General features: G+C 38.9%; 1 long non-coding RNA gene across 1 annotated transcript in view; it reads right to left on the reverse strand.

Annotated features, from left to right (window-relative positions):
- Positions 1–4,626: 4,626 nt before the first annotated feature.
- Positions 4,627–11,583, reverse strand: part of LOC125254355 — a 7,179-nt gene continuing 222 nt past the window's right edge. The window contains exons 1-3 of the long non-coding RNA XR_007181641.1: positions 10,865–11,583; positions 6,436–6,611; positions 4,627–4,737 (exon numbers count right to left, since the gene is read on the reverse strand). The exon at positions 10,865–11,583 is cut by the window's right edge and continues 222 nt beyond it. This is a non-coding gene — a long non-coding RNA (uncharacterized LOC125254355). The remainder of the gene's footprint in view (positions 4,738–6,435; positions 6,612–10,864) is intronic.

An 11,583-nucleotide genomic window follows, 5' to 3' on the forward strand; every position in this document is an offset into this window, starting at 1 on the left:
GCTGGAGATGGAGACGGCTTTTCATTTACATCTTGTATTTCTTATTGACAATGAAATCAGGTAAGCCTTCAGAGAGCTGTGATCTTGCTTTCAAGAGAGGCTTGATCTTTGTAGGAGCAGCTTTCATCTGATTGGTACATGGGAAAGAACATCCGTTTTCAATACTTTTGCCCTGATTAGACTCGAGCTCTGTTTCAAAACTTGGTGAGCTGCCTCTGTAGTTAAGGGGCGTTCCAGAAATTACAGTTTCAAAAACAACATATCCTAATATGGATAATTGTGAAAATATTTAAAATAATTAAAAAGACTATTTTATCTAAAATTTGCATCTTATAGTATATATATATATTTATTATATTTGTGCAGTTAATGCCTACATTACTGTTCAAAAAAAAAAAAAAAAAAATGGTCAGTAAGATTTTTTTTTTTCCTGTTTTTTAAAGAAGTCTCTCATGCTAACCCAAGGTGCATTTATTTTTAGTAATTTATTACTGTGATGCAAAGCTGAATTTTCAGCAGCCATTACTCAGTATCACATGATTCTTCAGAAATTGTTTTGTGCTACATTTCTTATTATTATCAATGTTGAAAACAGTTGTGTTTCTTAATATTATTGTGGAAACCATGACGAATAAAAGTTTGAAAGAACAGCATTTGTTAATTTTTTTTTTGTAAAAAATAATGTAAAGTCTTTACTGTCACTTTTGATAAATTTATGAATTTTTGTTGCCTAAAAATATACTATATAGATGGTTTCATCAGGCGCACACGCGTTGCCACAGTTACACGCCTGGCCCGAAGTTAACTTACGGTCTGTGTTTATTTAACGGGTCTGGTAGTAACGTTTTCATATTTAAGTTTGGCCAGGTAACCCAAAATAATACTGGCTAGCTAATGTAACTTATTTATTTTGCTTGTTATCACAAATAATCTACTCTAGAAGGGACTCTGTTATTGATCCTTTGTGGAAGTCTACCGAAAGTTAAGTTTGGGCCACAAAACGTTTATGTTGTTGCCGTTAAAACAGTCTATATTGATACATGTATTTAGTAAATTGATATAGTATATTTATATATTTCAAACAAATCTGACTGATCCTGAACTATTGAACAGTAGTGTATGTAGAGTGTTCCAAATCAGTCACTTATGAAGTTCCATTCTGCTTAGGATGCTACCTATGTAGGCAGCAAGGCACCTCGCTAGGTTTTGGAACAGAGCTTCGGTTTCTAAATGACAGGCATCTTGTTCTGGAATAATCATGTTTTGATCATGCAATAAAGGACACTTTTTTTTTTTCTTTATATAGCCTATACCTTTACTGGTAACATGATTGCCAATGCCAAACTGGATTTTCCAAACTGTCCATTTTGTGGTTATGGTGCTCCTCATAGCATATTTCTCAGCTTACAGTTGCAGCTTTTATGGATATGGATGAACGGCAATGTGCTTCTGCTGGTGTGAGGTTACCTTCCCTTGTAGCCGGTGGAGATGGACGATGTTTCGACTGGCAAGGTCCTGGCACGGGGCTGAAAGACTGTAATAATGGCCTAATCACCTGAGCATTGCCAGGCTTTGGCTTTATCTGGCGTGGATGCGAAAGCCCCCTCGGTGCTGTGATTACAGCGTTTGATCTGGGTAATAATGTCTTTACTGTGGCCCTGTCTGAGCCCTGCGGGCACTGCTCTGCACTAATCCACACAGTGCATTCTAGTGGAATCGCGTTACACAAAGACCACCAGAGTTCTCTGCAGAGGAGTGGGAAAACGGGTGGGGGGTGGACGACTGTGGTTGCCATGGAGACAGATCCCTTTTCTCTGCTTTTCAATCTCCCCTCCTCCTTTTCTCTCCCCTCTGCCACCTCCTCGCTCTTTTTTCCCCTCTATCCCTCTCCTCTCTGGCTGTCTCTCTCTCCCAGGACAGATAAGCATGAGGACAGGTTTCTGTGTTTACTTGACACAGTAGGGCCCTCCAATCCCCGAGCAGGGCTGACCCTGATAACACCGCCTGTTACAGCAGCAAACCACTGACAGTTGATAAGCTGCGGTGCAGGCATCTCCCTTCCCCTTTCTCCCTACCCGGGATAACCACAGCTACGCACGCTGTGTTCATTTGGATTAGTGTGGATTCAATTGGATTATTCCTCCTGTGTTCAGAATGTTGATGTCCGAAAGCATGGCACTGTTGCTTCCTTTTTTGGAAGGCTGGAAGGATGAGCTAAATGTCATAGCCAAGAATCTACAGTGAAGTTATCGGCCAACTTTTCCTCATTTGGATTGTGTGGTCACTTACACAATCGGATGAGAACAAAACTTGAACTGAATTGAGCTGGATGATGACACTATTGGCTTCTGTAGAGCTGCTTTATTGCTGAATCGAATTTGTTTCCTAATTGACGAATTGTGCAACATCAACTGTTATTGAACTGAATTGAATCAACATTGAACTGACTCAAATAACAATTTGAATATCTACTTATAGCTAAATTGAACTGATTTCATAATTGAAGAACTTTATACAGTTATTGAACTCTAAACTGACTTGAACGGAGTGACGCTTTTGTCTTTTTAGAAAAGATTTACAGCAGAATTTGACTGTCTTATTCGAGGAAGTTTGCATCAGTGATTCTTTTATTGCCATGAAGCTGTTTTGAAACAGTCTGTGTTGTTTAAAGCTCTATATAAATACAGATAACTTGACTTTACAAAGCGGCATTTCACAGACACCTTGAAGTTCTTGTGAATAGCCTGCATTCCTGAGTGTTTATCTCCTTAACTGCTGGCCTGTGATTGTAGTCATATGATGGTCCTTTCCGTCCTCTTGACATGGGGCTAATATGTCTTGATCAGAATCACACAGTGTGGCTGTAAAAGATGAGGTATTTTAAGGCTGGGCTGTCAGACTCAGGCTTTGTATTCCTTCCAAGTAAGCATTGAATTCCAGGCAGTAATTAGATGTTGTCTGTAATGAGATTTGTGTGATACGTTTTCTGTGAGAAGGTACCGGCACTCACTCACTTTGATGTCGAGATTAAGACACGCACAAGAGTGCTTTTATGGCGCATATTAAGCCTACACGGTAATTACGTTCTCACACAAATGTTGAGGTTTTAGGCCCAGCTGGGGGTTAAAAAAAGAACATGCTTAATTATTGAAGCGAGAAACAGATTATTTTGTGAAACAAATGCTCTGTTTTTATTTTAAAACCCTTGCTTCCTGGTGTACATGCAGACTGATTTGATTTGTGAAATAATTGCTTATACAGTATTTACATCTAGATGTAAATCAATCATAGCAAGACTATGCAGTTTCTTGGTCTTTACATATTTTGAAGATACTCTAAAATTTTATATATATATATATATATATATAATATGCATACACACACAGTCAAACCAAAAATTATTCAGACATTGATATATTTTTACTAGTGGGTGCAGGACACTATAGTTCATTTATGTAAGTGAAGATAGCAAAATAAAGTAAACTGTGACAAATTATTCAGACACTTTGACCCGACCATGTTCTGCTTAAGTGTTATCTGACATAATTAAGATACATTTTTTCGGACACAGTTTAACTCTGAGATCGTCATATTTTATTACCATTTTTTTAAACTATAGTGAATGAACTGTATTATTCAAGGTGTCTGAATACATTTTGGTTTGACTATAATATGATCATTTTCTGCCTTATTTATTCATTAGTGGATTTTTTGGTAAATTGTTGTCAGACATTTTAAAATGGCCCTGCTAGCAGCCTTAAGTAGTTTCAACATTACATTGCTTTCAAATTGAAAAACAGATCCCAGATTGTTTATTTAAGCTCATTCCATTTTTAGCACACAGTTCATGGGCTCTGAACTACCAACAATATGGAAATACTTAGCTGAACAGAATGTTCAATTCAGGTCATAATTATCTCTAATGGGATTCTAGAGGTCAATCCAAGCTGCACACTGGCTAATTTCAAATAATTATAGATGTGCTAGTGTTTTTTTTTCTCCATTTTACCTTCTTCCTGGTTTAACATCAGGTGACATTGTTATTGCCATGAAGTACTAAAGCTCAGGGTGGCAGTCCCTAAACCACTTGGATTTAACAGGCAAATTTTGGTCACCATTCTCTGTTCATCTTGTATATGCAGGCAAATATTCTTCAGACTTGATAACAAGTACATAGTATGTTTTATAACTTCTTCCTTTTGCATCTGAACATTGTTACATGAGAAGGTCTGGTCAGGTTTGATTATTCTGTATGAATTATGGAGTTTATGCTGAGTTATGCAAATATGCAGTGGCAAAAGTGCAATTTGCCTTTCCCAAGGTAGCCATAGTCAATGGTCCATCCAATCACACAACACATACAGATTCAAGGGCAAATGCACAATATATATATGTATATTATATAAGTGAAAGGAATTCAAGCTTAATGGCAAAGAGTCTTTTATATTTATTTATCATGTATTTTTGATATATATCATGTAATATGATATATATCATATTTTATCATGTAAGTATGAGCTGGACTTTGTTTTTGCATGTGAACACCATAAACCTAAGACACCATTTACCTTCTTTTTTCTCATTTGCATCAAAATGATGCTTGTCCAGCACAATTAGAGTCAGTAGGAAAGTGTGAGAGAAGACCTCTAACACCACTGCAAAATTATGGGTCCGATCCATGTGTGCTTCAGTCCAGGTTTTGTTTGACACATTTCTTCAAAACTACCTAGCCCTGTGCTTCACAAATGCAGAAAAAACAATGGTAAATTATGTCCACAAGTCAGTACAATGTGGCCAAAAATGGGAAAATTATGGGAGAATTGTGACCACAATATCCATTTTTCAGGGTTCTGTACAAAACCACCTTTTAAGTTACGTTTAAGCATTGTTTACCTCTAGTCAGTGGCAGTCAATGGTAGAAGTGAATCTCATTTAAATCACCAATAATTTAGGGTGTCAACATTGGTAGATCGTTCTTATAAAGAGTTCCTGTAGCTCAACTGGTAGAATTTCCATTTAAGCATCAACGTATACTGGTAATTATGCAATTTTACGTTACCTCCTGATTATATGCATGTAACTGCCAGTTTCTGGGTAGCATGTAATTCTTTATATTAAAGCAATTTGCAATTTTTATTTATTTATTTATTTTGTAGTGGTGGTTTTGGGGTTTTCATCGGTAAGCTCATACAAAATTATAAAAGTTATACAAAAATCTTGTTAAGAGAGGCTGGAATTTATTTTAGGTCATATTACTGGAATATTTATTTTGAATGCTGCAGTATTTATTTAAATGCCAACTTTTCTTTGCTAATGGTATCTGTGTCCCGAGGCTGTTTCCCAGTAACTAATGCATTTATTCTTCTAATTGAGCCATACTGCATTTAGATATTCCCTTTCAGTGGCTTGGCAATTAAACTGCGGTGTCAACAACTTAATACAACTTCTTTTTTTGTGTGTGTCCTCCTGCCAGGATTGCAATTACAGCCCCTGGTAATGGACACGCTTTGCTTATGGGTCAGTAAAATTACTCGATGGACTTAAATGCTCAAATCCAAGTTGGAGTTTATGATTAATGTGTATTTCTATTGCCATTTTTAGTGTTTCGTGGTTTAATGAATGAACTATCTTTCCATGTATGGGCAGTTGATGGGTTCCTAGCATTAGCCATGTCAGGTCACTTGCACAACCTAATTTTGACTCATCCCCATCAACCACGATGCTGCATCTTTTAATTGGCTTAGACATGGATTTGATAGTTTGTACTGGTACAAGGTTTAATACTTTATCCCATGCAAGCCCACTTGGTTTCTTAAAAAAAACATGAGGTATAGTGGAATTAAATATGTTGATATCTAAAAGAGTATGTAATGTAAGTGATTACTATTAGATACAGAATAGTTGCTCAGGGGGGAAATAACTGGCATTTATTTTATGGAGACAAATGTTCACGCACATTATTTAAGAGGTAATTTTATGGATTCTTTTAGTAGTTAAGGCCAACAGGCATATAGGTATTTATTGAGATGTGGGCAAAAATGAAATATAGTTAAATGTAATACAATGGTGGTAATTTATTATTCTTTTTTTAACGTTTCTTTGATAATGTAGAAGGTCCATTTCAAAAGAAATCAATATATTTTTTTTCTTCTTCAAAAGTGTTTTTTCAAAAGTGTGAGGACACTTCTCTTAAGTGGATCTTTTCAGTTAGTCACTGATGAGAGTCTGGCAAGGCCAAATGCCTCAACGCTAGTTGATATATTGTTCAACGGAACAATACCGAGATACTGTTAATCAGCCATAAAATTTGCCCATCAAATCAGAGTAAAGATGAGACTGACACTCAGACTTTCTAATTCCTAATGGAATGCTAATGGAATGTCACACATTTATTCATTAATTTTTAATTTTTGTGAATAAGTGAATAATTCTTACCACTGTTGATTTCCCTTTCCATTTTAGGGTCACTTTAACTGACATCCACAGGACTGCAGTTCACGCTGGGTGGAAAACGCATCTACCGCTGCGGTGATGTATTTGTGGCTGTGGTAAAACCTCTCCAGGTGCCCTGTTTGATTCATTGGCGCATCTGTCATCCCCTGCCTCTCCTGCTGAACCAGACAAAAGCAGAGCCATGCTAGATTGAAAAGGCAGAGGAGCAATCTTTTAAATGGATCTCTTTTCGAAAATATATTATGACATAATCATGTTTTCTTCTCAAAGCCCAAGGGAAGGCTGCCTGTCAGACTCTGGCCTTCTCTTCACTCACCTTCCTCTGAACAAAAAGCAAAAAGCAAAAAAAAAAAAAAAAAGCAGAAAGAAAGTGAAAGGGAGGGAAAAAACGTGGTTGTGTGCTAATAGAACCCAGAGGCACTCTGAAACCTTAGACATTCTGCTTTTCTGCTCTGAGTCGGGAGATTAAAGCTGGGGAAACGTTACAGGAGGCTGGATAATTGCCCCTGTGTCTCCAGCAGACAAAAGCCAACGCTTCGACAATTCCCCGCGGTAAGTCGTCAAGAGAGGCTCAAGGATCCTTCAAGGCTGCAGCAAATTGTATAGTCCTGTCTAACAAACTACCAATCTCTGGATATTATGAGGCACCCATACAATCCCGGGCGTAATGACAGCTTGCACTGCCATAATGGAGTGGAGGCACAAAATGTTTTTTTCCTTTTTTCCTTTTTTCGTGAGCACACTTGAAATGGAAAAAAGCTACACTGGCTACTGTTTTTTTTTTTTTGTTGTTGTTTTTTTTCTCTCTCTCTCTTTGTGTTTCTGTTTATATTTTGATTTGCACATGTCTCTTTTTGTCTTTCTCTGTTTTAATATTCACTATTGCTAGCTGCCACCACCAACAGGTGATTGCAACCTTTTCCCCAAAGGGCCACTTGATCCTTTGCCTGAGAAAAATCTGCACGCAGCTAATGAGTTGCCTAGGATTGGGGTGGCTATAAATTAACAAGGGTTTTTGGTGTGATTCACCCCCCTCCACCCCCACCTCCCGCTCTCACGTTTTTCGATTTGCTCCCTCTCTCTACCTGCTTCACGCCTCATTGCCGGCAGCGGCGGCGGCAGCGGTGTTGTCTGGCTCCGAGCAGCCCTTTTTTGTCGGTTCGGTTCATGTTTAGAATTAGCCATTTGACAAGAACAAAAGAAATTAATTGGTGGTTTAAGCCCTAATGAGACGGCTTTGAAATTAACAGGGCTCATCAATGGAAACAAACAAAATCCTTCAGGGCCGTTGTTGAGGGAGCATTACTCTGACAGAGCTTTTGACACAATGATGAATAGCAGGTCAGGAGAGACCATCTGTGCTTATTTAAACCCCTGCAGGAGAGGGGAGGGTTGCGGCCTGGCTGGAAGAGATGGCGATAAAAAGAGGGAGGAAAGGGAGAGGGGGCCGCAAATAAGCCGAGAAAAGCTTCAAATTCACCAGCTTTATTCATCGCCCTTCAGCATGACACCACTGCCCAACTAGGGCTACAAAGGAAATAAAAAGCACTCACATTTGCATGTGAAAGGTTCAGGGACTCTGACTATGCATCCAGAAAGCCAAAGAGCTCTGATTTCAAGGGATATTTAACCTCCATTCAGACTGCAACAAAGGCTTGGCTGTCAGGCTGAGAGCCCCGGCTCGGGCTGATTGGGGAAGGGGGAGGATGGTGAGGGGGGTTCGGGATCACAGACCTCATTTGTTCTCCCTCTTTACTCTGCCCTGTCTCTGTATCCGCCAAGAAGCCCTAACCGCTCCCTCCCGTGCATCTCCTCAGGCACAGGGCCCTCCGCGTTTTGTAAAGGCGTTATTTTGCGGCTTTAATGTATAATTAACACATTAATAATCAGTCGGCCGCATGAGGGGTTCTTCTACTGCAGTACAAGCACGTGATTTTGGGGCGGTTGTGGAAACGGTGCCGCCTGTTATCTCCAGGCACAGCTCAGACTCGATGGCCTGGCCCCTGATCCCCGAGACTGTCCTCCCAGCATGCCTCAGCTCTCCCCTGCCAGCTTGTTTGTGGATCACAGGGGAGTGGTGATAAATAAACAGCCCGTGCGGTGAGGGGGGGAGGGCAGGATGAGTGCTGCGGTGTCTGTGTGATGTTTAGCTCTTCCTCTGTTAGATAAGGAAATGTTTGATGAGGTAAGGAGGAACGAGAACGATTTAGGTCATCTAATCTGATTCTCAGAGAATTGGTTGAGCCTCAGTGGGGAGCAGTAATTACATAGTAGGATTAGCGGGTCCGCCTCCCCCCCTCCTTCCAAAAAGTGCTCATGCCCTGTAGGAGTGGTCTTTGGGGCGGAGGGGGGGGACGGGGCGGGGTGGCTCAAGGGGACGTTCAACATGTCAGTCAGAGTGCACTCTGGGTAAAGCTGGGGAATGAAGATCTAATAATATAAATAGGTAAATCCTTTGCTTGCTAAGGCAGGGATTGTGCCGTAGCCTAACAAGGATTAGACCAAAATAAAACATCTGATGCTTTTTTGGGTCGGTCAAGTAGTGGGTATTAATCAAGTGCAAACTGATAGCTGCTTAGTCTCTAATTTATCTGGTTAGGAGGTATTAACTAATAAAGATACAGAGGACAGTCTGACTTAGTTACTTGAATTGTACAGCCAGGGATTTCTAATTGTATTCATCCGTTTTTGTCTGTCTGGTTTACCACTGTTTTCTGTTTTAAATTAACCGGTTACTAAAAATAACCATGGAAGCCTGTTTCTGCCTCACAGTAAAACAATAAAATGGGTAATTGAAAGAAAATTTAAAGAATAAGAAATAGTCACATTGTGAGATGTAAAGTTGGAGGTTTTTTTTATATATATATATATATATATATATATATATATATATATATATATATATATATATATATATTTTTTTTTTTTTTTTTTTTTTTATATGTATTTTTTTAAGGCATAGGTGGAAACAGACTTCTATAAATAACATCTCATAGGGTACATGTTTTCAATCACTTGTACTAAATGGTAACATTTTACAGTATCATTCGATGTGTGAACATCATTAGATAATGCAATAGCTAACATGAAATGTTAAAAACTTTACAGCTTTTATCATGCTTGGTTAGTTTCTACATATACATTTTTTTCTATAAATTAATGGACAATAGTATATTTATTAAGAATGCATAATATATTGGCTATATTGGTTATCTGCTGATATTAGATTTTTTTTTTTTTTAATTTATCCTAATTGGTCGAAATTAGATATTTAATTATGCATGCTCATTTTCCTATTTGGATTACCTTTGCAATTTAAAAACACTAATCATTAATGCTGTTAAATGTAATATTTAGCAAATATCTGATGAATTTTGATTCCTTTATTTTTGTTAGAGAAAAATAGTATTTTTTTTATTGATTTTAATCAATATTAATTAATATTGATTATATCAACCTTTACAGGAAAATAATTATTTTCCAGAATTTTAATGTCACTGTGTCCTTAAAGGGTTAGTTCACCCAAAAATTTAATTTTTGTCATTAATTACTCGCCCTAATGTCATTCCAAACGACCTTCGTTCATCTTCTGAACAGAAATTTAAATTTAAATTTAAAAAGCAACGAAATTACCACATTTAAGTTCCAGAAAAGTAGTAAAAATATAGTAGTCAACATGACTACAGTGGTTCAACCTTAATGTTATTAAGCGCCGAAAATACTTTTTGTGCATAAAAACAAAACAAAAATAATGACTTTATTCAACAATTTCTTGTGTATCTCCCCTGTCATTACAGAGCTTCCGTGTTTATGTCTGAACGCCGGCTCAGTATTGGCCAGCTCTGGTCATGTGAGCAGTATGACGCATGCGTGTGATGCTGACGCAGGAGCCGGCCAATACTGAGCCGGCGTTCGGACATAGAACCTGGAAGCACTGAACGTAAACGACATAGGAGAAAAATTTGTTTCACGTTCTGGACCTTGAATGTCGTAATTTCATTGCTTTCAATGAAGGATAAAACAAGCTCTCAGATTGATTCAAAAATATCTTAATATGTTTTCCGAAGATGAACGAACGTCTTACGGGTTTGGAACTACATGAGAGTGAGTAATTAATTACAGAAATTTCATTTTTGAGTAAACTGATACCTAATGCTTCAACTAATGTTAATGATTTGAACCTTATTGTAAAGTTAACTAAGGCTGTCAATACAGTTAAAAAAAAAACTTCCATGGCTAATGTATGTGTGCATGTATACAGTATAATGTATGTACATGCATCTACATATATTACATGTAACATTGTAAGGCCCCATCTTTGTGCTCGCCATTGGTTCTGTAGCCTCACGGGACCATTTGACAGAGCGCTTTAGCATACAGAGACATAGACGGGGCCTGCCCTTCTGCTTACCTTCTGTCTGCACCAGAAACACAGTCTTCAGTGTGCCTTTTGCATAATTCCCAACTGTCAGTCCATTGCATCCAGGGTCAACTGGGAGTTAACTTGTCCCCAAGGAACATTATTTGCTGATGGATACACACAATACATATTGAAAATCTCACTGCGCTCCACCCTCCTCCATTTCATGCAGTTGAGTGAGTGCGCGTGTGTGCGTTTGAATATTGAGCGGCTACTTTAAATCATGCAGAGAACGCGAGCACGCGTGTGACATGACTGTGTTTTTAAATTGCACACATAAACGAGTGCGGCCCTACGAGAACAGCAGCCTCAATTGCAAAAATGCCTGCCACGCATGGCTGCCGTTTGGAAAGGGTAATCCACTCATTGCCGTTTGCATTCAGTGCTGTGAACCGTGGGGCGCCTGCCCGGATGCCCGTGCATAAATTACTGCCACGGAACATAAAGTGCTGGGAGGATTTTCCTTAACGATCGCCCTGGACCGCTTTAAACGCTTCTGCTTGAGCAGTCGATACTGCGCAGCCCATTCAATTATGCAGACGGCAGTCCCTCATTAACAGAATCCCGACCTTGACATGTCTGCCCTATTTCTCTCCCCTGCCAGCCCGTGCTGTCTCCCCCGCTGCACGCGCACACGCACGCCCAACCGCTCTGTTTGCCTCTTCGCTGACCTGGAAATCCATGAATATCGATTAGTTGTTTGCAGTGTA

This window comes from Megalobrama amblycephala, linkage group LG19 (assembly GCF_018812025.1).
Source record: "Megalobrama amblycephala isolate DHTTF-2021 linkage group LG19, ASM1881202v1, whole genome shotgun sequence".
Classification (NCBI taxonomy): Eukaryota; Metazoa; Chordata; class Actinopteri; order Cypriniformes; family Xenocyprididae; genus Megalobrama; species Megalobrama amblycephala.